Source organism: Rattus rattus, chromosome 1 (assembly GCF_011064425.1).
Source record: "Rattus rattus isolate New Zealand chromosome 1, Rrattus_CSIRO_v1, whole genome shotgun sequence".
In the NCBI taxonomy this organism is placed as follows: domain Eukaryota; kingdom Metazoa; phylum Chordata; class Mammalia; order Rodentia; family Muridae; genus Rattus; species Rattus rattus.
Genome location: NC_046154.1, coordinates 151,162,775 through 151,188,994, shown reverse-complemented (window position 1 = coordinate 151,188,994; position 26,220 = coordinate 151,162,775). Strand labels below are relative to the sequence as shown.

The window sequence follows — 26,220 nt, the reverse complement described above, 5'->3', positions numbered from 1 at the left end:
TGGAACTCACTCTGTAGACCAGGCTGGCCGTGATCTCACAGAGATTATGTGCTTCTGCCTCCCAAGTTCTGGATTAAGAATATGTGCCACTATGCCTGTCACTAAAAATGTCTCTGAAGATAAATGAGCTTGATCATTGTAATCTTAATAGCAGGATTTCATGTGATACTTGGAAGCAAATGCCTTGGTTGCCACTGTGGTTCTCTGGTGTTCAAACACCCCCATTCCTATATTTCCCCTGTGCCTTACAAAATTATCAATAGTCTAGTTTAGGGAGTTAAATTGTATTTGAAATCTGTTAGAGTTTTGAGGGGTAGTGGGGTTCTCTTTGGATTCAGTGATTTCAAAGTCAGCTGTTTGATTTGTAAGTTAATTTTGGTACTGTTTCCGGTTGAGGCAGTACAGACAACACTGAATGTGTCCTCTATGCTCATGAAGTGCTAACTCATGATCTTTGTTCTGCAGATAGTATCCTGGCTGATACCATTTGGCCATATGAAGACCCAATAGGTCTTGATCAATTACCTGGTCCTGGGACTGTGTCATAACCTTGACATTTATCATCTCGTCTAACCATGCCCCACGCACCCCCCCCAATAACTGCATCTTTAGGAAATGGAGAATTAGAAGATCACAAAATAAGTGTGTAATAGATGTAGACTGAGGCCCAAGAAATATAACATCAGACCTAGGTGTTTCACATCTATGAAATTTTGAAAATTGGGCTGGTGATTTTTCTTGAAGTTGTATCCCTCTTTAGGTTCATAAAGGCTGGCCTGTCCAGGAGCAATAGTATTGCAGTGCAAAACAGATCTCACCTCAGATCATTCTGAGCCAAATGTGAGTGACTAAAGCCCAACAATATGTGTTCAGATTGCCTCACATGGCGTGTTCTGTTATGATGGAAGCAGTTACCTGAACTAATAATTATAAGGGCATTAGTCACACAGCATTTACCAGATACACCAGTGGGAAGTACAGGTAAGACGGAGGCAGCCGAGCTGCTCGAGGCCTCAGATGCTGTCTGATGGCATTCTTCTCAGATGCTGTCTGATGGCATTCTTCTCAGATGCTGTCTGATGGCATTCTTCTCAGATGCTGTCTGATGGCATTCTTCTCAGATGCTGTCTGATGGCATTCTTGGCTTTTGGTCGAAGCTAATGGCCTGCTTAGAGTGCTTGTCAAACTACTTAACAGTTATAAAGATGTTATGTCAGACACAGAAGTGAGCAGGGAATGACTAATAAAGAGACTAATGATACCTGAGATGATTTGATACTGGATCTACAGTTTTCCTAGAGTCTACAATCATGAAGTTCTAATTATCACCCACTCAGCCTGGTGGAATCTTCAGCATGGATATGGCTTCATTTTCTTGGTCCTAGGAACTTAGCTTTTGTTATTTACTCATAGATTACATCTTGTAACTATTTTTTAAACAGATAATATTCTTTGGTTAGCCACAAATCTTGCAAGCCAATGTAATCAGATGTAGACTGTAAGTTGTGAGCTAGAAGCAGAAGCAACTCTAAGATGTGTGTCTGATGATCTAATGCCCTTGTGAGGGTAGCAAAAGGCTTCCCAGGCTTCTTTCAAATATACCAAACAAGTCATCTTTCTGATTCTTTTTATTAGTAATATGAACCAGATTGCTAAAAATATCCAAGTCTAACTCTCTCCTGAAATGTAAACTCCTTTCCTTTGGTTTTGAACCAAACTTAACATTTTGTAGAGAAATTGCTCAGGAAATAGAGTAAAACAGCTTGACATTCCACTTTTCTAATTTCAGATTTATGCTCAGTCAAAAGTTGGTGGGATAAAAGGGAACAGGCCATATTATGTTACTTATTTTTAGAGATTACTGTGATTTTTATTCAGTTTGAAATCTTGATAAAAATAAAAACAGTGAGAATGAAGCTTTACAAATACTGCAAACTTATTACATCATTGATATGGCTTGTACACTGGTTGGATATAGAAAGAAAGCATTAGATAAGGCAGTAATAGCACATGCAGACCAAGCACACTACTCTGGCATAGTCTTTAGTAAAAACCTACCCTGGTTAGCTGGTTTTGTTGACATGCCTACATGCAGATCTCATTGCTTAGAAGGATACCCTCTAAACAACTTCATTCATTTAAAAATAAAATTCCTCTCACCTCACTGGCCAACAATACCCAGAAACCCCCTCATGTCACTTGCACCCATTGTGCTTAGAGTCTTCCCATACATCTGGGTGAACATCTGTTTTATCTGAACAAGGTCAATCTTGATTTGAGTGACAACAGTAGTGACCAGGGAGGAGCCAGTCCCTTTCAGAGAATAATAGAGGTCTGCAGAGAAGGTAGGGTGGTTGAGGATATACTATAAGATGGCCCTCAAACCACTTTGAACATATCCAGAAAACTCTGCTCACACTGCTTAACAACCTTGATAGCTATCCTGGCATAAGCCTCCCTGGTGGCTTTCAGTTGAGGGAAGCTTCTTGTGTGAGAACCATGTTAAAGTGGGATTCAGCCATTCCTAATCTCTCTTCACAAGCCTGATAGATACGCTGTTTTCCTGAACTGTCTGGCAGTTTGTACTCTGTTTCTTAATAGGACCAAGGAGACATCCAACATGTTCTGAGGTTTCTGACCTAACGTCCTTCTCAAAGTCCAAACTCTAAGTGATCATTTCTAATGATGTCTCAAATGTCTCGATTTCTTGAGCATAAAATCTTTGAGTACATGTTCCTGAGTCTCTGCTCCCTGTAAACTCCAGTCAGCATAGTATGTAAAAGGCATAAACAAGACAAGAGTTGATTCTTCCTTATTTTCGCTCAACTCTGACTTGAGATCTTTAAATCCTACTGTATATGGTCTCAGCAGCTGCCTTCATTTGTTGCCTGTAGTCATTGGAATGGCTAGACCATCCACAATTTCTCATCTGTTCTAATCTCCTTCATTGCTTCTCAGAGAGTTTCTACAGCTCTCATTACATCAAAGTTGGAAATTGGTTGGAGTGTCCCTTGAGTACAAGCTGACTAGAGTAGAGAGTTTGTCCTCCAAGGTACTGAGAAGGCATCTGTCCTCCATGAAAGCCACCTGGTACTGGGCCCTAGGCTGATTCCTGACCATAAAACTGTGCAAGCGGCTATAGATGGCTAGAAAAGCCTGCTTCACCAAGTGGGGCCTCAAAGCTTTGGCCTTCAGGATATGGTAGTATGTCCCCTGACTATGGGGCTCCAGGATAGCCCCCAGGGTCTGGGTAACCTCTATGTGTACAGTGGCCTCCAACTCCTTGGTAGCTACCACATCCTGCTGATAGGTAAGCACCTCCTTCCATGGGTATAAAGCCACTGGATGTAGATACTGAGGGAAACATGATTCCTGACCTCCAAGAATATATACAGAGAAAGAGGGGTAACCATACCAGGATCCTGGTGAACATGGATGGACAGACACTGACCCCAAAGAAATGGCCAGTAAAGTGGTGTGAATCCTGGGGATTCTGACATAGTAAACATACCTTGGACATGGTAGAACTGGTTGGACATGATGTCATAAAGAATTTGATCAAGACAGAGCCTTATACAAGCCTTGTAATCTCAGCACTCAGGAGGCAGAAGGAGGACCATGGAGTTCAAGGACAGCCTGCACTCTGTTGTTGAGAGCCAATCTCAGAAGAAAAAAAAGAAGTTGATCAGGGAGCAACATTTTCAGGGAAGCAGTAATGTACTTGATGGTTCCTAACCTAAGGAGAAGGGACACACTCAAAAGCAGTGAGCTTACCAGTGTAGCTGTGAAACAGCTCTGGGTTTTAGATTCACAGGGCTGTTGGCGCTCTGTTAATGCTTCAGAGTGGCTCTCACTGCCAATAGCAACTGGAAACAAGGGTTTCCCCTAAACACACCTTCCTCCTGCTCTCATCCTACCACCAGGAAGTGTACCATAGAAAGTTCCCAAGTGTTTGGCAAATAGTGGTACTACTTCCAAAGCTTCTGCGAATCAATGTTGTTGTTGGTATACAGAAAAGAATGTTTTGATTTGAAATAAAAAAATAGACTAGAAAGACTGGATACAGACTTACTGTAATATTCAGGCTTGAGCTTCATTCTCACTTGCAAAGTGAATAGTTACAGTGTACATACAAGAATGCACTTCCAGGGAGCTGGCAAGATGGCTTTTCAGTTCAAGGTGCTTGCTACCAAAACCTGATGGTCTGAGTTCAGTTCCCAGAGCCCACATGGTAGAAGGAGAGAACCAATTCTCACAGTTGTTCTCTGACCACCACATATGTGCCCACATGCAAAAAAAAATGTTTAAAAAATAAAAAGAGCATAATAAACCCTTCTTGATTCTGTGTCCTCTTCAGCGTATGTAATCCAATACTATGTTTTGCTCTGCCACAGTGTTAAGCACAGCTTAGTGATGATGAGAGGGGCTTAGTTGCATATAGTGGCACCATGCAGTACACAGACAGAAACCATCTCCGAGCTCTGAAGAAGCTAGTAACATGAGCAAAGCAGTGTCTTGGGAGACTGAGTACAGTTGGTTACACACTGGACAGAAGGTAGCAGAAGGTGTTGTGGGACAGGGGAGATGACATTCAGACATGAATCGGTCTAGGCAAAAAGAACTAAGCCCTGAAATTCCAAAGGGGAAAAGTCAGCACCAGTTGTAATAATTTAAAGTATTAAGGGTGTAAGTTGAGAAATCAGGATCATGTGGCACTCTAGGTGGTGGCAGAACGGTAGGACACAAACTAATACGTCTTATGATGCATAGACATTCATAGTGGAACATGACTGGGGGACCAGGAGACTCCTATAACAATGGAACTATGAGGCCTGAGCATTGGAGAGATCCCTAAAGAAATGAAACATCAAAATCAAGAATTCAGGTTGACATAATAAACATGTTTGAAAAGTATGTGGAGGTGTCTGCAGAAGCATGTGAGGCATAATGAAACAGGAAACTGTGTACTGAGGCAAGATCGGACATACTTTGTGCTTGTGAATGTCACTTATTAACGTAATCCCACCTAAAAATTAATCCAATTAGCATTTCCTTTCTCTGTAAGGCATAATCAGTATAGTGACCCTCTAAGTTTAAACCTTTCCTCTGCCTGGTCTTTTGACTGAAAGAATAAAATTAACACTGACTTCGTGCAAAAGGCCTATCTTCAGAGAGTAAGGACATGCTTAACTGTGAGTAATTGTCTTATAGTTAAATGCAGAAGAAAATGTTGACTAGATAATGCAGACCCCCTAAGCCTACAGCCCAGTGTTGAACTTCTGAAGAACATCCTGACTGACATGTGGTAACTGTGTAGTTAGGGGTATGAACAATGAGGTCAGAGTTCTGCACTTGGGTTCAGCTTGCAAACCCAGGAAAGCCAAGCATCTATCTGGGTTCCATATCACCATCTCTTCTCTTACCCATGAGGGCTTGCTTTCTTTGGCCTTCCTCACTGGCTGAAGACAGAGAACCATATAGGCTTTGAGAGCCACCCTAACAGATATTTTCTCACAGCTCCCTGATACTAGCAGGTCCCAGCTCGAACAGCCTCACCTCTTCAAGGAAACAGACAAGTTCTAGGAGAGGTCAGAGGTCTTCAGGCATCCTAATTGTTTCTGTCAGGAATATATTAATTGTTAAGATATTCTCTAGTCCAACAATAGTCTTTTAGAAAGTTCACAAAACATAAACAAGTAAATCCAAATATTACTATTTTTATCAGACTGCCCAGATATTAGTTATCCTGCAAGTCATGTCTTATATATTTAGTCTATATGAGAATTTTGAATTAGCCAAAGATACAGAAGTTTATTTCTAATCCACTGAGTTTAAAAGGGGCTTCTTAAATATATTAATTTGGCTTAACCATCCCACAATGTGGATGGGTAAGAAAACACTTTACCTGTAAAGTATACTCTGTTTTCACTTGGAAATTACAGTTGAATAAAGTTCTGGGTGGGGGCATATTTCTTGTGAAGACTAAGTGAAACTTTGTGCTGAGAACTGCTATACCTGCAAGCCATATTCTGAAGCATTATAAAGACCTGTTGAAATTTTAAATAAGCTGTACAGAACAGGATTTTCTCTGGACATTTTTCAGTATTTCTTTTTCTCCCATCCATTGTTTTTATATAAAATTCTGTTTATGTAAATTCTGGGTAGCTTTTAGAAGTCTGAGTTAAGAAATATTGTGATAATCTACCATCAAACCAGATAGAGATTCTGAAAGGTTCCTCCTAGTAAGTCACTAAAGTGAACCTGGATTCTTCTCAATATGGACTGACTCTGGGCTGCCAACAGAACAACATACTTACGTCTATAGTAAGTAGGAAAGAAAGTAATCATCATGCTTCTTCAGGGGCCTACTTCATGTTTATTAACATAATATATACTATAGGGTTTTGGAGGGTGGGATCTTACATGAATTCTAACACAAATGGCAGGACATTTGGGGCCCTTCAAATACTTGGTTGTGGTTGATTTATATTCTTTGAGTGACTGTTCTTTAGACATTTAGAATATTCAGCATGAGGCTAAGACTTAATGAGGTTCTGACAATTCATAGATCATCAGTTCAGCATTACAGATTTTAGCGATATCTTTTAAGCTCCTTGTTGAGGTTGCTACATAAAAGGTGATCAGCTTAGTGGTAGAGTTTCCTCATCCCTGGGTCCTTTAATGGTCAATGACACTGATTTCCTTGGGTATTCAGTACATGTGACTCTTGAGGGACATGAAATGAGCAGATTAGGGAGCTATTCTGACCTCAGACCCCGGAACTGTACCACTCACTGCATTCACAGGCCTCAGGAACGAGTTCTAAGGTTCACCTGCAGGCAAATTGTATGAGAGTGTCTGAATCTCCCTGAAGTACTAGCCTCGTCCGGAGTCTGGGGACAAGAATGCCAGAGTGACTCCACCTTACTGCATAGTTTGTGGCCATGTAAGAATAGCTTGGGGAAGTTGACAGAATTCAATGATATTAAGTATATGTGACTGTCCTTACAGTGAACAGCAGTCACCAGTACTTACTGAAGTATTAAGCAGTTACTGAGTGTGTGCATGCCATAAGAAGGTCTCTCTTCCAGAGACTTGCATTCTAAGTCAAGAGATTGAGAAGAAAAGCTAACAGATTGTCTGTGAGGGTGAGGGCTGAGCTGGAACAAAAGGCAGTCTATCTAAGAGCCCCGCACATGATCCCTGGCCATCAAGAGGAACTTGAAGGACTTCCAGAGACATTCTTGAGTAGGAACTTGAGGAAACAAGCTCTTCCAGACGTGGAGAGGGGCAGATGAGTTTGCCAAGCAAAGAGCCTATATTTGGCAGACTCTGGAAGATAGAGAGATTATTTTTCCTGAAAAATAAAAATGCTATTTGTTGTTATTCACCTCTGTGTGGGGTTCCTGATTAGGAATACACACTCCACAGGCTGCAGTCTGGTGGTTGGCTCAAATTCTGGGCTGGAAGTAATGTGAAGCTAAGCCTGGTGCACAGATTACCCTTTGCAGACTTCACCGTGCTTTGTCTGCAGATTGAGAGAAGAGTCATAGCTATGCATTGGGGTATTGCAAAGGTTAGAAGAGTTAATAAACTTAAGCAGAAAGTAAGCACTAAATGTTTGCACTGTGTTAAACTTTGTAATAATTGCAGCCAACATTTCCCAAATGCCTCTTTGTGTAAAGAAAGAACAGAATATGTGCCTTGGTAGGACCCCCCAGAAGAAAAAGACACAGTATCTGGTCTCTGGAAAATGTGCAGTCGGGTGAGAGATGGGCATGTAAACAATGACAGTGTAGCATTAAACAGAGTGATGTGAATGTCCAACATGTGTAGGAGCATCGCCAAAGAGATCCCTTCTGTGGAGAGAGGACATTCTTGGGAGAAAGGAAGTTAAGGCAGATTTTTTTTCTTGGTATTCATTTTTGTTTCTTCTTGTGGGAATCAGGGAAGGTCCATACAGACCTGCTTTTGGCCATCTTTCAATTCCTGTGGCCAACTTGATCTTGGCTCCTCTCCATCCACCTGGATATGTTCACATGGCTCCTTTGGCAATGAGACTGCAACGAGAACAGAGAAAGTGTGCTCTCCATTTGCCTGCTAGCCAGAGACAGGAGTAATGCATGCAGGAGCCAATGGCAAAAGCTGGGGAACTTGATCCTCAGAGTGGTCCCGAGGCCTTGGGCTTAGGGACTCATTCTTGGTATCCCCTGCTAGCTTAATCACGCTGTTTCTGCTAATTTGTTGTGGGCTTCAGTGGCTCCCTCACCCTCTTATCCAAGCTGAGGATCAGAATCTCCCAGTTTCTAGTCCCTATGTTGCAAGGAGTACTAGTCTTTCCCTTGAGCTTCAGTGAAAGTCCCCAAGATATCCAGCTGTGGGGTCCCAACTATCTTGGCCTTTTCTGAAATGCCTCACGTTCTGGCACTGTTCCACAGTCTCATCTCTAATAAAGTCCCTGCCCCTTCTTATCACTCTGATCCTGGAGAATGGATAGTCAACTCTAGGTTATTTATGGATGCTGAAATTAGGGAAGATGTTAACTTGTGCTTTGTCACCAAGAGATTGAGAAAGGTAAAAGGGTGATTTATCTTCAGCGTGACAACCTCCAGAAAGATTTAGGGGATTTTTTAAATTCTTTCTGTAATATGTAGAAGTGAGGAAGGGAAGACCCGGGTGCTAGAACAACTTCAGATGCTTGCACTGTGACCTTTGAGCAGAAGTTGACATGTGTGAGCTACTGGGAGTGTGCTTTCTCTGTGGGAGCTCTTATGCCAGACCTGGACACAGCAAGATATTTTGTGTTAGGTTTGCTCCAATGATGGCCATGTCTTGGAATATGGTGATGCCTCCAAGACTTTATACAAGGCTTCTATGGTGTTTTGGGTAAGATGTATATTCAGTTATGAGGCTAATGGAATTTTATGAGCACTCATGGGCCTCTCAAAATGAAAACTGATGATATTCTCACCCCAATCCTGTTTGGGGTAAATTATTTTCTCCTAGTCCACTGCATGCAAGTATGAACTAAAGCCCCAGCCTGCTGTCTAACGTGGCCACACTTCTGTTTGGAAGTCACTGAAGGCTGCTCCAGGGTGTGTAAAAATTGTGGAGACAGATTTTTTTTTGTGATTCAGGTTTCTTTTTTAAAACTTGAGCCAGCCTGATTTACCATTGCTAGCCATCTGCTATGGGTGTTTAAACAGCTTTGAATGAAACACACCCGTGTCTTTGTCACAGCTCTTGCCTGGCTCAGCAGGACTCAATTGGGCTTCGCCTACTTACACATCTGCATGCCTGTATTCCTCCTCATTATTATTAGTCAACCTGCTCAGAAGAAATAAGTAAACTTTAAATTGTGAAGAAATTCTCTTTATACTATTTAAAAAAAACACAAAGTATCCATCTTAACATTATTAAAATAGCTTTTTTCCAAATTGGGCTTTGTAACCAATAACCAAAATTAGTTCATTAGAATTGGAGAAGTTTGCAATTCACAAAATGACAGTGGAAATATTCACTCAATAATCAGGAGGTACAGGTCAGTGGTGCGTGAGCCCTTTATTGTTGTGCTACACCAGTTCATAGAAGTCCAAGAAGACCCCATCCTGTTTCCATGAGTAAACACTGCTGAGTTTTCATGGGCTTCATATGAGCACTAATCATGCCAAACTAAAATGGTATACATTTCTGTGTTACAAGTGGGAGAAGTATTGGGCAGGGTAGAATTCTGTGGCTTTCAGAATGCTTTAAGTGCCAAAGTTTAAGTGAGCAATGTGTCCTTGGAGTTCAGGGTGGGGGAAGAAAATGGAGAAGATCTCCTGGGAAAAAAAGGTAAAAGTCAGATTTTGAGCCCGAGGAATATTTGGGGGCACACATGGAGGAGACCTTACTCTGAATAGAAAAGACACACAGCAGGTGTTTGGTATAAGACAGTCCAGAGGGGTTCCAGGAAGCTACCTTGACACATTCCCACTTCTGAGGTACCACAGGAAGCTGTGAGGACCATACTTTCAGGGAGACACCTTAGTTGCTGCTAGAACTCGATTAAACCACCAAAGTATTTTTTTAATCTTGCAAAAGTGAATAAATAAAATCAGACCAATGGTTTATTCCATTTTCTCGGACATGAATGTTCAGCAGAAAGAAATTCTTCTTTTCTTTTAGGGCAAGTCTGTTATTAAGGGGTCCGAACCATGACATGTTACTGGAACCTGTCAGTTTCCACTCTACATATGGTATGGATGAATCAATGTTTGCTCAGAGCCCATGTAAACTCTTACATGAAGCTTTTTGTTCCATCCACAAAAGTTTGTCACTTTTAAACATTCTATCTCTATACAATTAAAACATTAATTTACATTTTCCCCCTGAAATATTCGAACAGAACATCCTTCCCATCACCTAAGACTGGTCTTCAGATTATTTAAGTTGAGCTGGGGCAATGTCTCAGTAGATAAATAGACTTAACATGCAGTCCTGGAGGATCTGAATTCAGATCCCCAGCACCTACCTGTGACCCCCACCTGTAACCACAGTGTTTCTAGGGAGAGACTGAGGCCTGAGACAGACAGATGTCTGGGGCTTGCTAACTGGCCAATGTAGATGAAACAGTAAACAGCAAGTTCAGTAAGATACTCTGTCTTTTGAAGTGATGTAGAGAGGGAGAGTAATGAAGTAGAGACCTGACCTCTGGTCTCCATGTACCTGCACATGCACACACACATACTTGGACATACAGCACATCCAAGAGCACACAAATAATAAAAGCTCCAATTTCCTACCCCTTACTTACTTGGTGGTCTCCAATGATGGTCCCCAGGTTCACCTACCCTGAGACATTATCCAAATGAGGAGCCTCCTTTTGGCTTCACCTTATACGAAGTGTCTTGGCTGTTCATGTGCTCCTCTTACTTTTCCTCAGCTCCTCCCAATCTGCCTCTCCTGCCCACATTTATAGCCTGCTTTCCGTCCACTTTTCTCTAGATGGCCAGTTCTACTGTGACTTTATCCCAAAGTCATGGACTGACTGGGCTTATACAATAGGGATATGGAGTGCTGGCTTACACGTGTTCTGTTGTTCAAGAGATGGGCATGAATGCTGGTGCACATGAAATTCTGCAGGAGGCAGCAGGAGGCTCAGAGACCCAAGGAGGTAGAGTATGATTGGTCTCACAGGGAGCCCATGAAAACTCAGCAGTGTTGACTCGTGGAAACATTAGAGTAACAGGATGGGGTCTTGGGCTTTTATGAACTGGTGTAACACACAATAGTATTTGGACTGGACTTTCGATTCATGAATTCAGCATTGTTCTCTAGGTAAGTCCTACCAACTCTTTTAATACTTAGACATCCCCCAACAGCTCGGCCAGTGGGAGAAATTCTCTAGGTGTTGTTTTCATACATGTAGAATAAAAACAATGATTTTTAGTTGTTTCTAAAAATTTCCTGGCTTAAAAAAATCCTATCAGCTAAACTAACTACATACTTGTATTGCAAGCTATATTGAAGTGTTGTATTTCTTTTGTTTTTACAAAGTTGGGGTTTAATGTGCAACTCTTAGGTGGGATTAATTTCTAGGATAAAATCTACCTTGTTTCTGACTTGTGAGTGATTGTTTAAATTCAAGGATTTTTTTGTTGTTGTTGTTGTGGTGGTGGTGGTGGTGGTTGTTTGGTCTTTTAGTTTGTTTATATATATATATATATATATATATATATATATATATATATATATATATATATATATAAAACCAAAACAGTAGACTAGAAGTAACTTAATAGTCAGAGGGAAATTTCACCACACCATGTGGAATTTCATCCTGCTTCAAAAGTCTCTACTTTTTGCCTTAAACAAACGTACTTGCTTAGAGATTCGTTAATTGTCACTATTTGAGAAGACTTATGACAGAAGACCATATACACACACAGCATATAATAAACTGTCAGTGTAAGAAAAACTGTAACAAAAACAAATTTGTTAACTGAAGCAAAAATTGCGTAATTGCATATGCATGACGTTATAATTAAATTATTAACTAATTGTTAAATTGCATGTGCATACTGATGCAAGGAGGTGACCTCTTCAAAAATCATTTTGGTTATTTCCAAAAGGAATAGCCCAAGACTTCTGAAAGATTTTATCTCTTAGTTTAGGTTCATTAGACTCTTGATAATAGTTAGATGGCTATTTTCTTTAATATTCCAGGGAACAAATGCAATGTCTAACTCATAGTAACTTAACTAGGCCCGTTCACATGGTCATATGTTCCCAAATATAACTGGATTTCCTCCACTGAAAGCACATGTGTGAGCACATAGTACTGTGGGCTCAGAGCATCTCCCTGCCTACCTGGCCCTATCTTTTGCATGTACATTTGTAATAACAGCTGGCATTTGAGTCTTCAAAAGCCCATAGTGATTATTTTTCCATTTTATTCTATTTTGAAGCTTCTGTGGGAAGTGGTAATATTTTATGTTTGATTCAGTGTAGAAACTGTCAATATTTGGGAAGGCTTATTACAGAAGGCCATATATATACACACAGCATATAATAAACTGTCAGTGTAAGAAAAACTATAACAAGTGAAATCTTAAAGTCAGGCTACTTATCCCTACTTCAAAAATGATGGAACAAACCAAGGAACATGTATCTGATGGATGGGCCACGGTGAAGTTACAGCCAGAGCTGAAGTGGCCCCAGAGAGGTTAGGGACAGGAGAGTGTCACTGAAGAAATTAAACTGTGCTGTAAAGGGGGAGAGAGGGGCTCTGGAAACACACAGGCTTAAAGGAAACAGAAACTGGAGTTTGGTTCATCTGCAGCTGTGAAAATGCAGTGTTCCCTATAAATGCCTGCTGGCATGGTACACTATAAGTAGGTTGGGCGCTTGCCGTATGAGTGGAAGGGGTGGGACTTTTAAATGTCCTTTATTTTCTGAAGATGAGTAATATTCGTGTCCTCCCTGTTCCTGACTCTGGCTGACCGTGTGCTCTTCCCAAAGGCAGCAAATGTTGGTAATCTTATACGTTTTTCTTGGTATTTGTACCTACATACAGATTTATCCCCTTTTATACAAATACCAGCATACTGCACTTCCACAGTTACTTCCTAGAGCTTTCTTGGGAGAGTGTTATCTTAAGCTAGGACAGAAGTATGGAAATCCCTCGGCCCATCTGGACTCCATAGGGAGTCTGTGTAAAAAAACAGGTAACCAGTACACTGTATACTTGTGTGAACATTTTAAATAAATTCAAAAGGAAAAGGATCAGTTTAAAAAAAAAAAAAAGAGCTGGAAGATAGCTCAGTGGTACTGTGCTTGCCCACCTAGCAGTTGAAAGATCCTAGATCAAATTCTCACTACTGGGACATAAAGAAACAAATAGATCTTTAGCTTAAAGAAAAAAAAAAAACCTGCTGAGTAACGGCATGTTTTACATTCCACACTAACTGGCCCTTTGAAAAGCAATGTGGAAAATATAGCATGGATTTGTGCTGTTCCCTGATGATTCGGGGCTAAGTCCTGCCAAGAAATCAAACACATTGACTAATTCTCTATGGAAATTTACAAGCTTACTAAGTAGATTAGAAAGAAACCATGAACACTTTCACATCAGTTGCAGTCAGGTGTTCCTGTGAAATTTTGGTATGAAATGTATGTGGCTCTTTGGGGTTTTTTAAAAGCTTTTTATATTTCAAAACTACTGATAAAGAATGGTAGCCCAGGGTAAACAAACACTGCCTGTACTCTTCCTTTGTTGCCGTTTAACGGTATCTATTGCAATTCATCTAACATTAATAGATAAATGACTTCACAAGTCTATAAACAATTAAAACTGACTCACCGGGGTCTGGGAGTATAGTTTGGTTGTACACTCCATGGCCATCCCCAGAACTAGAACCGAAAGGAAAGCATTCAGCATGCTAATTTGTTCAGCGATGGGAGTGGGGAGAGCCTTACAAACTAGCCTATTACTGGTATTACTGCTCATCATGGGGATCCCACTGCCAAGCAGCCTATCCAGGTTGCTGTGTCCTCTCAGTATCGTTACTTGTGGGAAAGTTGCAGTCAGAGAGCCAGCACACTGCTTGGACCGTGAAGAAGCTTTTTCTAACTGGTGTGTCAGCAGATGGCTGAAAGGAGGGGAACTTGTAATAGCATGCGCAGTTGTCACTGTGCTTCGGTATCGGGTACAGAAGTCTGACTAAATAAGGCAATGCCCCAGCAAGCCTTATCAGCATTTGACGGGAATCTGGGCGAGCAGCTGATACACTGGGCCTGTCCACTGTCTTCGCTCTCTATTCATATCTTAACAGATGTGTGTTTGTCACATCAAAACTTAATGGCCCCAGCACTGAGAGTTGTTGCATCTGTATTTTATATAAAGTTGAATAAGAACGACATCTAAGTCTTGGGAAAAGAGTTCAGTTTAGTGTTTCAAAAATGGGTTATACGTGTAAGCACGCTTATTTTTAGTGCTGGCTCAGGTTTATTTAGGAGTTCATTCACCAGCCTTGGTTCCTGAAGTCCTCCCTAACGCCACCTTTCCCTACTGCCGACTGTGCTCCCCTTTTGACTTGAGGTTAAGAGATGGGACAGCTCTAAAAGTAGAGGTTCAAGGGAAGAAAATTTACAATCACTACCACCCATTGGAGTCACTGGAGGCCAGGGACAAAGAGGACAAAAACACAAATGGTAAATCCCAGCCAGTCCTTAGCTTACTGTTCTTCATTTTCTCCATCTCTCTGCTGCCCATCTGTGTTTATAAAAAGGAAGTAGAGCAGTTTGTGTAAGATAAAATCTAAGGTCTCAGTTCTGTTGCCATTTTCATGGCAACATCATTGGAGCTACAACCTGAGCTTCCAGCTAGGGCTTGGGAGGATAAAACTGACAGTAAAAATGGATTTGTGGGCCAAAGCTCTGAGGCACCCTTGGAACTTATGTCCATCTTCCGTTATCTGCACACATATGTTTTTGCCCTCTCAGGCTTTCTCTCTCTGTTTCTCTTCTTTCTGTTTCTTTTTTCTCTTTCTTTCTTTTTTTTTTTTTTTTGAGACATGTTTCTCTGGGCAGCCTTGGCTGTCAAGGACCTCACTCTGTAGACCAGGCTTGTCTCAAACTCATAGAGAACCACCTGCCCCTGCCTCCTGAGTGCTGGAATTAAAGGTATGTGCCACCACTTTTGTTTTTCTTAACCTTCCCTATGGAAGGGTAAAGTTTCACAGTCCTTGGCTTCTGACCTCTAAATGCGGCCATTAGTTTAGAGCTGTCCTTTCCACTCTGTAAGCCCTCCATGAAGAAAAGTATGTCTGTTATTCTTCCTTGATATGTGTATGCTGAAGACAATAGTGGTATTCTCTGCATCGTTTAATTTGTAAAAATATTTAGCGCCATGCTATCCAGCCCATTTTGATTGTAATATTAAAAAATATATTGGTAACTTTTTCTATGTTCATGCATATATACATACATACTGGTATATTCTCTATAATGTTTTCAGATTTATCCATCTTACTATATGTACTCGAGGCCCATCGATCTTGACTGTCAAATACTAAAAACCAACACAAACCATGTTCACTGAAGTTTTCTGTCAATGACCCATAAGTTCCCTAATATTTCTCTAGCCCAAACAGCACTGTAGTGAGCATTGCATCTATTGTCTAAAGATGAAGGTACTGTTCACTAAAACGTCTTCTCTAAAATGTTTATATCAAATATATACATTTCAAATTTCTTAATTGAAAATGTTTTCCCACAGTGAACTCCCAGCAGTCACAATATTCTTACAATTTCTGTCCCCAGGATACAAAGAAATATTTAAACATTCTGAGAGTATAAAAGATATTCTGAGGTTAAGAGATGGTGCCTGGGTGTTCTGGTTTAAATAAAATATTCACACATCTTCCCTAATCATATTTTGGGAAAACTTGGTGGAAGATTCTAGGCTGGTAGATAGACAAGTAAGGAGAACCAATCTGATTCATACTCTGTGATTTAATGTAGTGGGACTTGGAGTAATGTATGCTTCGAAATATAAATCTTGACCCCACCTTGGGCAAGTTAGTTAAACCTCTCTTGGCCTCGATGTCTTAGTCAATAACATTAATGTATTTATAAAAGCCCTCATTATAGAAGTGTAAGGATTGGGTGGTTTTATGAGATGGATCTAGAGTGGCATCTGTCATGCCATGAGCCTTCAAAGGTGGCAACTGTGGAGTACTGGGTGAGTCCCCTAACCTCAGTGATTGGTTGCTCACAAGCCTCAGTCTGAAGTCTTGTGCTGTTTTGGTGTTGTGTCTCTATATTCCTGACTGACTGGTCCAGTGTTAGCAGAGGCTGAAAGGAGGAGACTAGCAGTGGGTGGTGGGGCGTGGGAGGGGGAAATCCAAGATTATCCGATGACCTAAGAGCTCAGAGTATGGACATGAGGAGATAAATGTGGAATGAGCTGGGACAGAGACTGGGTAGTTCCCACCACTACACAGGCAGATGTGAACACTCTGAACATGATGCTTTGATTCCGCAGTGACAAAACAGAACATTCTTAGCAAGCTTCAGTTAGAAAGTTCTTGGTGGACACTTCTAGAGAAGTAAGCTTAACTTCAGTATGTTGGATGCTGAAAAAAAGTCTGGTAAACATATCGGCCAACTTAGTATTTTTGGCTATCTTAACCAAATTGCCTGACTGGGGGATCAGTAGGCTTTTTCTCTTACTATATTAAAGCAAGCCTTACATGCCAACGTAGCCACTGGAGACATTCTCATCTAGGAAGGGTTTGGCAAACAGAATTTTAAAATGCTAGTGAATTTCCATACATGACTCTTAGAATTGATAGAAATCCTTTTTGAGTTATAAGCATGATGAAAGCTCATTCCATTGGAATTGTAAGACCTAAATTAAAAAAGTTTAAAATGTTTAAGACTTAAATACTAAAGCTGCTATAAGCAGGTGGGATTTTCCCCCATAGCATTCTGATTCTCTCTAGCTGAGAGGATAATGCAGTGAGAAAACGGTGGGCTTTGTGTTAAGCCTGTGAATTCAGTCCTGATTCTTTTGTACGCCACCACTTACTAGAGCATGTCCCCACGCACAGGAAATGGGGTAATGGCTAAACTGTGTCATTGTGAATGCTCACCATAATAATTTTGTTTCTAAAGTTTTTAGCAGAGATTTTGCAGTATTTATGTATAGAATTCTTATGTCCCTATACTGTTAGAGTATGTGTGGCTTCATGCATGGCATATTATTATATAAATATTAAATTTATAATCTTCATGTTTTGTGGTCCTCAGATATGGTTTCATTGTTAAGTTGAACTCTAAATTTTTCTCCTAGTTTGGTGCCCCTCTCCTTCTTGGACACACGTAGACCATGTGGAGCTCTCCCCCTTGGTTTCTCAGCATCCATTTTTTTTTTCTAGACTGAGCCTTCCCTTCCTCCCAACTGTATTTGTTCTCTCACTGACAAGAAAGGTGAATACATTATTAATAAAATTGAAATATAAAAACAAACAAAAATAATAAAAAATGTAAAAGCCTTTGTCTACTGAAGAGTGGCCTAGTTCTTGGTAGTCAGATAATCAGCTGTCCTCCGTATATAAGCTGGCAGTACCAATTACCCCCTATACACACACACTACAAGTTTTCATATCTGTGCCTGAGGAAGTAATCCCTTTTGCCCAGCCTATTGCATCTTCATATTTTGTTTTCCATATGACTCTGTTGTAACGTTCCTACCATGCTCTCTATGGATGCTAAAACTGAGTAGAATGGAGCCGTACTGCCTGTACATCTGTAGAAACCATCTATATGTCATGTAGACACTAGTGATCTATGCAAGGGAGATGAAAACCATAACTGTGCTAGGTCTCAGCTCCCTGGACTATGGACAGTCCCATAACAAAGTTGAACTAGATTGTCTCTGAACTCTTTCTTGATCTCCAGAATTTCTAGACTATGTTCATTAATAAATACTGGTTTAATCAGAAGGTTATGAGATAAAGACTTCAGCTACTATCAAAGATGCAGGTATCCAAATGCAAGAAGTGAATTTTCTAACAATGTTCACACTCATAAACCTCTGTTCATACTCATAACCTCTGTTCATACTCATAATCTCTGTTCATACTCATAACCTCTGTTCATACTCATAACCTCTGTTCATACTCATAATCTCTGTTCATACTCATAACCTCTGTTCATACTCATAACCTCTGTTCATACTCATAAAGCTCTGTTACACTTTTGCTCTGTAGTTATAGAATATATATAACTTCATTTTTATTTAGCATGTTATTTGGTTGTTTGTATGGAGGGGTATTGGTGGCTTTTTATTCAGATAATAGGGAAGTTTCAATTAGAATGTATATCTGCCTTTCTCTACCTAAAATGGCTCTTACATCATTTACCAAAGTAAAACAGCTCATTTCATAGCAAAGTAAAAGTAGGAATAAAGGGGAGGTGCCTAGCTTTTATTTATATAAGTTATTTACCCTAAAATGAGGAGATTTTCTGTACTTCTATAATGTTCTCTGTGTAGGTGCGTGTGTGCGTGTGTGCTTGTGTGTGTGTGTGCCTGTGTATATGCATGTGTGTCTGTTCGTGTGTGCACGTGTGTGCGTGTATATACTTGGAAATAGGGTCTGGAGTAGTGAAGGCTGGGTTTTAACCCCTTGGACAACCAGAGACCGCCTTGAGCTTCCTGCTTCCTTCCTAGTGCTGTGGCATGGTTTTCAAAGGGCCTTCCTTGAGCTTCCAGGTGTATCTGCAGTTGCCAGGAGGAAGCAGGAGAAAGTAGACAAGGGACACAGGTATTTGTGAGCCAGAATGGTGTCTGCTATTTTACTGAGTGCAGCTAACATGTTAAGTTCACAAAAAATTAGAATTGTTCTAATTTTAGACACTTCATTCTTTAATTGCAAAATAACACAGCACGGGTTGGAGAAAGGTCTTCCATCATAAAGAGAAGGTGTGAATGGTGGAAAGAACCCTAATCTAACCCTCTCACACCTCCTGATCAGAAAGGAGTCTTTGGTGAACTCTGCTCTTACCATCTATTCTTTCCCTTTGGTTTATTCTCATACCTTAAGCCTAAAGTCAGATAAAACTTAACAAATTTCCAAAGAAACTGAATGTACATTGACCTGAACATGGTGAATATAGGCACAGAGAGAACAATAAACAGGTCTTTGTTGCTCAAGGAAAAGTATACCCTGTGACTATAGGTAAGGGATATCTTCTAGGTACCCAGCTACTGAGTCACAAATAGAATGGGGTTCTTCTCGAACAGTGATGTGTCCTGAAGAGAAGGATGGTCTTGTAGGTTATGTAACTTGTAACTGGTAATCTTGTGTGTATGCACTGTATGTACAGTCACAGGCACATGCATTTCTGCTTCTTGTACTCACTTAATTATATTCCCACTGACAATACCAATCCCACACCTCTAAACTGTAAGTAAGCTACCCAGCATTGTACAACTTGCAAAGGGCAGGGCAGGACCCACATCCAGATGTTCCCCAACTTTACCTTTCTCCCTAGATTCGCTATTATCCTTCATAAAGGTAAAAAGGTGGTGTTTGTCATGATATCTTACCTTACCTTTGCTTGCTCACCATTTTCTGGTTCCAACATCGATTAGCTGTAGCTAGGTTAATATTAGTGACTCAAAGATGCAACTGTTATTTTTCTTAAGTACATTCTTGAACTATGCAATCAGCAACTTGTTACTTACCTAGAAACTTCCTTTAAGGTTGTTTGATCAAGGGGTGTATCCTCCATATGTGATATGTGATATAGGGCTTATTCTCTGTCCAGCTTTTTCTATGAGGTCGGCCTCAGCTTTACCCACCACATCTGTGATCCTTGTAAAAGTCTAAAGTCAGAATCTACTGCTGTTTGCTTTGCCAGATGAAGAATATGAAACTCAGGCAAGCTGAGTATTCATGCTGGCTACATGCTTATAAATGGTGAGAACTGAGACTCACATCAGACAGAAATATAGGCATGGATTAGCCAAACCACAAGAAGCTCAGCTCTGAATGTAAAAAATAAGAGGTATTTTTAGTTTGACCTGTTTTTGAAGCACAGACAAGCTGTGGAATTTCCACCGTGCTAATCTAGCCCAAAGATTACCTTTACACTGTGATTGTAATAATATGCTGTGGCTTAAAGTAGCTAGGTCTTCAGTGCCAGGTTTAACAAGTGCAGAGACACCTGAGGCTGTACCCAGGGCAATAGGTGGAGATGGTAACAGTCAGAGCTTCCAGATGGTCTGAGCACTGCAGGGACCAGGATGGGTTGCAAGTGTGGTCTCTGGGTGGCCTGGCAGGTACACGGCTTCATATGCCATCCCAAGAACCTGGAGCAAGAGCTACAGACAGTTTAACAAGCATTACCTGCTGAATCTCAGAGGGAAAAAAACACATCAGGCTGGCAGCACCTTGCAAGAGTAAAAGAGAAATACTGTAGATATGTAGATACCGGAGTTCCATACCTGGACATGAAACCCTTTGAAGAGTTGAGTATAGCCAGTAGTCACTCGTTTCTTGAGGCTAGAGCTATCTCTTGGACTTTTTGTTTAAACTAAAAATTGCTTGTTCCTGAAAGGTTATTATATGAAAGAATCAATTCACACAATAATAATACTGGCTATCCCAGTGTAAGGAAAGAACATACCAATGCACAGCCTGACCAACACAGGGGTGTGGGTATTCAGATGAAAATGGCTTCTTCAAACCCATTCCTAACCTCGCACCAACTGATAGAACAGGCAGATTACAAAAGATACTACATGTAAAATACAAGTCAAAATGTTAACCAGCATCATCACTAATGTATATGTGCATCGGTTGATGCAAGACTGAGCATATGGCTGTTAAACCAATAGAATTTAGTGAATCTGCACTGGCTATGCACATGCACATAACTATGTTCTAATGATGATCGGTCCCGGATTTGTTTTTCTTTTTCTCTTTTTTTCCAGACTAGCATTGGTCTCCATCCGTTTTATGGTTAATTGTGTCATTTTTTTTTAAGTCGCTGAGACCTTTTTCTTAGAGAAGAATGAGGGGTTCTCTTGCCTCTTGCTTTTTGAAGAAAACCTGATGCCTGTTGAAGCCATTGCTTTGAAACATCTAGTGTCCCTGTGTGGATGATGTACTCTCCTCACCTGCTGAACTGGCCTTGGTCACGTCCCCTTAGCAGCATTGCCATGACAGGTTCTAGGTGCAGACTTTAGGTACAAGGCTCGATCTAGACAACAAATGCTACTCAGAGGTCCATAGAAGAGTCCCACATATCTTTCTTTTTTTAATAATGGGGCTGGGACTGGTTATGTGAGTCTGTGGGTATGTGGCTCAGAAGAAAGCACTTGGCTGGCAAGCAGTGTGAAGCTGGCTTTTATCCTAGCATAAGGGATTGGGGCAAAAACCTACCTTGTACCTTAGGGAAAGAACAGACCGAACTAAAACTGGTTGTTTTCTTACTAGAAATGCATTCAGGAGTAAGATGGCTTCACATTGTATCTATTAAAATTTAGGAATAACAGATAAAAGCCCAGAGCACTGAAGACTATATGAGATTTATTTTGAGATGTGTTTTGCTTATATTCAAATCATAATTATAGTTGGTGCCACTTATGTGCCCTCCAGTAAAAACAAACACATCTGTTTTGATCAGTTTTTTTTTTCATCCCTGTTTTCTCCCTCTAGAAATAAGTTTGAAAAATCTGTGTCCCTGACTACAAGTGATCAAGTAGTCTGCTAAGGGATCTTCCTTTGTTAAGGACAGTTAAAAGTGGTTTCAAGTTAATTGATGAGTCTATGTGAGTAAATACTATTTTAACATTTAACTTTACTAAAGTAGTTTTCTTCCTTGTTTTCAGAAGACAAAGCACAGGCTGTTGTTCACTACCTGTGTGGGCAGTAAAGTGGTTAGTTTTGATTTTGATATAATTCTTTTTTTCTTTTTGGTGGAAGACAATGCACCCAGGTATTGATTATTCCAGACAAAAACTCTGCCACTGAGCTGGATCTTGGCTTGTTTGTAAAGTTATTCAGCAAAACCAACCAGGTAGAAACTTGGCTTACAGAAGAAAGCATCTCCTAATCCAAGCAGTCAAAGTAAATAGTGCCAAAGTAAATAAGCAAAAACCCTGGTCTCGCCTTATGTGCTCCCTGGCCTCTCAGAGGAGCACGATGGTGAGCCTTCCCTGGATTTCCACCTGAGCAAATGGGTGTCTCAGTATCGGCACCACATGGTTCAGGTCTGATCAAAGTCCTAGGTCTGTGAAATACTTCTGCAAAGCTACCTTGTTTTCCAATTCCTCGGGATGGAGTCTTAAGTCTGAATTTTAGGCAAACATGAACCGTGAACCCAAAGACCTGTGCTCCACAAAGGTGTTTTATTTTGCATTTTCTTTAACTTTAATGTTAACTAAATGTTATTTGAGGATATTTCAAAGTGTTCTTCCTCTACAAAGCAAGGGTGTAACTCCAGGTAAGAATTCCCCCTCCTGCCTAGCACAGAAGTCTATATGAAGGGACAGAGACAGAGGACCATGATGGACACCATGCCCCTCCTTAAGTCCCCCTTTTCAAGACTCAGACACATGAGAAAGCTGGCTTTGCATATGCGTGCTGTGTCCTTGGTGGTGCTCACAGTGGATATATTACATTTCATGAAATCCATATCTGGAACTGGGTCCCTGGAAAATTATTTTGCTAACATTCCAGCCCCTCAGCATAGAGCCAGTGGGTCTCTGCTTTCCCGTTCATTATTGCCTATGTGTCTCTATTTACTCCTGGAAGTAGTGTGGGTCCCTGTCATGGCTCATAGGTCCAGAAGACCCCCCATGGCCCCCATTTGAGGGGCAAATGCCTGAGGAGCCAGGAGTGGGAGTGGAGATGGTTTGTGTGATAAAAGGTATAAGATACAGAATCTCACAATTCAATTTGCAGCCAAAGCACAATTGGATTATGTCAAAAAAGGAAAAGGTGCCACGTGCATTAGCTGTTTCTTCACAGTACTGGCCAATTTAAATATAGCCTACTACCACAACTTGTCCAGAGTTAAAATAGCTCAGAACAAGTGGCAAGTGGCAGGGAATGAGGCCCTTTGCCAAGAGATGGCAAAGAGATGGGAAAACAGGCTTTTGAGCTAGATAGTAGGGCTCCAACACAGCAGGACGGGACACCTTGTGATCCTACTGTGACTTTCCATAGCTTCCGTTTCCCACCATGATTGCTAGAGAACTTTGGTAACACTCTCAAAAACCCAGAAGACTGTTTCCAAAGCTAAGCAGAAACTGTCTATATTATTTTAAAAATAAGATCTCATGACTAAATTCCAGTTTAATGATTTCACATCAGAAGTTGGGCAGTATCATTGCAATTAGGTTTTCAGTCAAAGGAAACATGGATTGAATTACATGGTAGCCCTGTAATAAAAACTTATTTGATAAAAGAATCTGCTGTTTTAACTAATAAAATCATAATTTAAGTGTTTGAGCAACCATGACTTAACTAGTTGCCAAAACAGTGAATAGTCATCGCAGAATCTAAATGTTGGTTAAACACTTCACCCCTAAAATGTTTGTCTTGGTAGATTTTTAGTTATTCTTAATTCCAATTCTGTGCTATTCTATTGGCTCCCAACAAAAACAGAAGACATGTATTAGAGAAAGAATGCATGCAGTTAAGTATTAGCCCAAATAGAGACAAAACACCTTTAAATATCCATTGCAGTAGCTTACAGTTGTTGGTGTCTAATAATACAAAAAATGTATCATCCTACATAATTGGTAGGTATAATTAATATGCTTAAACTGACAGTTATGACTGCAAAGCAGGTTTATAAATAATTCCTCCTGTCTTGAAATTACAATTAAGACATTTACCCCTCCCTTTTTTTTCCTACAAGCTCATTTATCCCTGCTTGCTCTGTTTTCAAGTTATGACATTTTTCATTAATTAGCATTACATATGTATGTATGCACATATATTCCTGAATACATAAATATAACCTGCTCATGGTGTATAATGTTGCTTGTAGATGTGCTTTCCGGGTCACGGTATGCGCCCCACTACTGTAGCTTTAGGGTCATCATGGTGTACTGGTTATTTTGTAGTTCATAGGTATTCTAGCTGAGTAGAGCTCTTGGTTTCTTCCCTCATTTGGAAGTTTGCATGATACTTTCTGGTACCCTGAAGAGTAATTCTTAGGGCGTAGGCTTTCAGGTCAGTCATAACTTAGGGGCCATGTGCATGATGTCTTCAGCAATAGGCACTCATGTTCCACCTGGACAGGGTTGGGGGTAGGGGGACACAAGTACAATAGCAATAACCTGTAATGTTGGGAACTCTCCTGAATAGTCCTTATTAACAACTCAAAAGACAGCCTGATACTGGGATTTTGTTAGGTGGTTTTTAGCTCTTAAAGGAAGCATTATCAGTCCAGATCAGAACATCTCGTTTTAACTATATGTGTATATTTATACAGAGACTTCTTACATTGTAGTTTTTATGTAAATAGTTAATAGTGTGATTCCTTATGACTTTTCCCAGGCATCCTTACTCTTATTTTACCCTCCTTTTTCTGTATTTATCTCCTTCCTCCTCCATAATTAGTACACTCACTTTTTTTCCCCTTTCTTTGAGATCATTTGTTCCCTGCTATTCCTTTATCTCTTCCTCCCCTACCCGCCACCCTGGCAATGCTCCCTTTTGACTTCCTGGTTTCTGCAGCTGCTCTAGGACATGTATTCACATCAGCCTCAGAGGTAGGAGCTCCTGGTGGGGGAAAACATGTAATGTTGCACTTTCTGGGTCTGTATTACCTCATTCAATACAGTCTTTCCTAGTTTCATCCATGTACTTTTGGGGGTTCATTATCTGTGTGTTGTTTGAAGGACATTTAGCTTGTTTCCGTTCCCTAGCTCTATTCCCAAGAATAGAGACAGTGAACATGGCAGAGCAGGTATCTGTGGAACAGGTGGAGCAGGCGGTTTCGCTGGCTCACATGGGAGATTGATTTTTAGCTTTTTGGTTCTCACAGTAGCTAGAACTCTCGAACGATCTCATTGTGCTTTAGCATTTGCTGTCAGTAGATTTGTTGATCTTTGCTGTTGACTAGGATAAGATGAAATCTCCTAGTTGTTTTAATTTTCCTTCCCTAATTGCTAGGAAAATGAACATTTTCTCTTTTTTAAGACATTTCCCAGCCATCCTTTTTCTTTCAAGAACTCTGTTCAGGACCCAGACTCATGTTTTGAATGTCATATTTAGTCTCTAGGCCAGTGTGTGCAGTGCAGGAAACTTTTCTCATCCATTGATTCACCTCAGTCACCTACAGGCAATCTCATTTCTAAAGGACTACATGGAAAACGCCAGAAACCAAATTCAACTCTTGGAATTCTAGCTCTTTTTTCACTAACAAATTTTATGTTGATGCTTTCTCATGAGTGTTCATTATATTATTAAAGTATTAGTCTGTTACTGTGCCTTACTTGTAGGTGAAACTTTACCATAATTAGTACATCAGAAAAACACCACACATAGGATTGGGTCCTGCTCTGGATCTAGACATACACTGAAATCTGGGCAGAGTGGAAAGGAAAATGAGTGTGATTTGAAATTAGGCTAAATTATCCTTTTAGGTATACCCCTTAGGTATTTGCAGATTACTCGTTGTGTCAAGATTTTGTTTGAGGCTGAAAATGATTGTGAACATGTGAAGGGCATGAGGTTGGCCAGAGCAATTATTTTAGGAAACACAGATTCAAAACCACCCATGTTCCAGAGACATGTCAGAAGAAACGGGAACAGCAGCCGCTCCTGATGGCAGCAAGAGCTTCCAAGAGTGTAGGTTGTATGTAGTGGGCAGCTCACAGCCTCTTGTTTCTAGCCACTGTCTCCTGCCCCTTGTTTCACACAAAGCCACTTCACTCTCCTTATTATGTGGAATACCTGCTATTCCCAAAGTTCCTGCTCCTCCTTGGGAAAAGCACTATCTTTCTGGAGGGATTCATACCTCTCTCTCCAAGCATGGAATCTGAATCTTCTCCAGTCAGGCCCCTTCCAGACCTCACTGGCATGTGACTATTGCTCCCCATTACTTAATATCCCATTTCTTTGCAGAAATCTTCTGATCAACCCCAGAGGATTTCACACAAAATTTGTTCATACTAGAATAAAACATGTATAATGTCAATGTTTCCTT

General features: G+C 40.5%; 1 protein-coding gene and 1 pseudogene across 4 annotated transcripts in view; one reads left to right on the top strand and one right to left on the bottom strand.

Annotated features, from left to right (window-relative positions):
• The window catches only part of Jph1 (junctophilin 1), a 96,557-nt gene that overhangs the window by 19,800 nt on the left and 50,537 nt on the right, over positions 1–26,220 (top strand). The window lies entirely within an intron of this gene.
• Positions 2,162–3,520, bottom strand: LOC116885528 (annotated as a pseudogene).